General features: G+C 37.2%; 1 non-coding gene across 1 annotated transcript; it reads left to right on the forward strand.

Moving 5' to 3' along the window:
• The first annotated feature begins 1,752 nt into the window (after positions 1–1,752).
• On the forward strand, positions 1,753–1,893 carry LOC142861736 (U4 spliceosomal RNA). Its single transcript, XR_012912892.1, has one exon. It is a non-coding gene; the product is annotated as a U4 spliceosomal RNA (small nuclear RNA).
• The last annotated feature ends 1,232 nt before the right edge of the window (positions 1,894–3,125 follow it).

Below are 3,125 nucleotides of genomic sequence, written 5' to 3' on the forward strand. Positions count from 1 at the left end.
TTTTATAAATTGTTGAATTTTATTTGCTAAACTTTTGTTTAAAATTTTTGCATCTATATTCATTAAAGATTTTTATCTATTGTTTTCTTTTCTTATAATGTCTTTGTCTGGTTTTGATATCAGCATAATCATAGCCTCCTAGAAGTAGTTAAGAAGTAGTCTCTCCACTTCAATTTTTTGGATTAGTGTGTATAAAATTATTATTATTTCTTCCTTGAGTGTTTTGTAGAATTCCCCAGTGAAACTATCGGGCTTGGAGTTTCCTTTGAGGCGAGTTTATAACTACACATTTAATTCCTTTAATGAATATAATGCTATTTAGGTTATCTCTTTCTTCTTGAGTCATCTTTGGTAGTTTGTGGCTTTCAAGGAATTTGTACATTTTATCTAGGTTTTCAAATGTATAGACAAAGTTTTTCATAATACTACTTTATTATCCTTCAAATATCTGTAAAATTTGTAAAGATATAACCTCTATCATTCCTGGTTTTGGTAATTTGTGTCTTCCCTCTTTCATTCTGCTTTTTTTGTGTGTGCTGTGCATCAGCCTAGCTCACAGCAACCTCAAACTCTTAGGCTTAAGTGATCCTTCTGCCTCAGCCTCCCCAGTAACTGGGACTACAGGCATGTGCCACTATGCCTGGCTAATTTTTTCTACATATGTTTAGTTGTCTAGCTAATTTCTTTCTAGTTTTAGTAGAAATGGGGTCTTGCTCTTGCTCAGGCTGGTCTGGACTCCTGAGCTCAAATCTTCCGCCCGCCTCGGCCTCCCAGGGTGCTAGGATTACAGGCGTGAGCCACCGCGCCCGGCCCCCTCTTTCATTCTAATCAGGTTGGCTAGAAGTTTATCAATCGTACTGATCCTCTGTAATGTTTCTGTTTTCTAGTTTATTGATTTCCTCTTTGATCCCTATTATTTTCTTTCTGTGCTTATTTGGGCTTAATTTGCTCCTTTCTCTTATTTTTTAAGATGTAATCTGAGGTTATTGATTTGAGATATTTCTTCTTTTCTAACACAGGCATGTAGTGCTATAGATTTCTGGTTTACTTGCATCCTTCAAGTTTTGATATGCTGTGTTTTCACTTTCGTTCAGTTCAGAATATTTTCTAATTTTACTGTTGATTTATTCTTTCCCCCATGGGTTATTTAGAATTGTATTCTTCTTCTTATTATTATTTTTTGAGACAGAGTCTTACTCTTGTTGCCTCCTAGAGTGCTGTGGCGTCAGCCTAGCTCACAGCAACCTCAAACTCCTGGGCTAAAGCGATCCTCCTGCCTCAGCCTCCCGAGTAGCTGGGACTACAGTCATGCGCCACCATACCCGGCTAATTTTTTTCTATATATTTTTAGTTGGCCAATTAATTACTTTCTATGTTTAGTAGAGATGGGGTCTCTACTAAAGAGACTTGCTGAGACTGGTCTCAAACTCCTGAGCTCAAACCATCTGCCCCCTTGGCCTCCCAGAGCGATAGGATTACAGGCATGAGCCACCGCGCTCAGCCTTAGAATTGTATTGAGTGTAAAATGTTTAGGGATTTCATAGCTATCTTTCTGTTGCTGATTTTTAATTTAATTCCCTTGTGGTCAGAGAATATAGTCTTTGTAATTTATTGAGACTTGTTTTATGGCATGGCTTATGTAAACATTTCCTGTGCACTTGAAAATAATGTGTATTCTGTTAGTAATACTGTTTGCTCCATCTGATGTCATTCTTCTTCTGTCTGAAGGACTTACTCTGACAGTCTTTAAACAGCTCTGCGCAGGGGCAGTGTCGCAGCCAATGAGGTTTATCTGAGGCGCGGTTATTGCCAATTGAAAGCTTCTCCCAATACACTGCCATGACGACTTGCAGTGTAGTCAGCATTGGCAGTTTTTGACAGTTCCTACAGGGACTGAATTAATTAAATAAATAAATAAATAAATAAATAAAATAGACATAGATCTACTTTTAATGAATTCTTTCAGCTGTTGTTTGTCTAAAAAAGTTTATATTTCCCTTTCATTTTTGAACAATATTTTCACTTGATATAGAATTCTAGGTTGACAGAATTTTTTATTGCATACTTTCAAAATGTTCCACTGTCTTCTCCAGGCAAGAGGTCTGCTTTGTTCCTCTTGTACATAATGTGTCTTTTTTCTCTGGCTGCTTCAAGTCTTTCTCTTTATTACTGGTTTTTGAGCAATGTGATAATGATGTGCCTTTGTGTGGTTTTCTTCGTAGTTTTTGTGCTTGAGCTGTATTGATCTTCTTATATCTGTGAATTTATATTTTTTATTAAATTTGGAAAAATTGGGGCCATTATTTCTTCAAGTATTTTTTTCTGTTTCTTTTCTCTCTCTCCTCTCCCTTGAGGATTCCAAATTACACATATATTATGTTGTTGACACTTCCCACAAATGCTCTTTGCATTCCTTAAATTTATTTTTTCTGTCTGTATTTTAACTTCACTACTTTTTTTCCTCATGATATGTCCCAACTGTCATTAATCCCCATTCAGTGTATTTTTCATATTAGATATTGTAATCTTCATCTCTAGAAGTTCTATGTCTCTAATTAACCCATTGAATGTTGTGATTCAGGTACAACAGCTGTTAATGTTATGTTGTTGTCTGCTGGTTCCAGGTCAGTCTCAATTGATTGTTATCATTCTCACCGGGAGCCACGCTTTCTTGCAGCCTGTGTGCCAAGGATCTCTGACTGGATGCAAGGGCATGTGAATTTCAGCTTGTTGAGTGTTGTGTATTTTGTATTCCTATAAATATTCTCAGCTTGGTCCTGGGATGCAGTTAAGTTGCTTGGAAATATTTGATCCTTTCAGGTCTTGCTTTTATGACTTGTTATGCGGGACCAAAGCAATACTGTCCAGGGATAATTATTTCCTACTATTAAGGTAAGACCTTCTTGAACACTCTTCCCAGTATCCCATGAATTATGAATTTTCTCAGTATGGCTATTAAGAACAGGCAGTATTCTTAGCTCTGAGTTTCAAGCTATGTTCCTGCAAATCCTTCTGTGAGGTTCTTTCCCTGGTCGTGGGTAGTTTCGTCATATGCATGTGCCGGTCAGTACTCCGGCAAAGACTCAGGAAGACCCTCCACTAATCCACCGAGTTCTCTCTGCACA

Source organism: Microcebus murinus, chromosome 17 (genome assembly GCF_040939455.1).
Source record: "Microcebus murinus isolate Inina chromosome 17, M.murinus_Inina_mat1.0, whole genome shotgun sequence".
Classification (NCBI taxonomy): Eukaryota; Metazoa; Chordata; class Mammalia; order Primates; family Cheirogaleidae; genus Microcebus; species Microcebus murinus.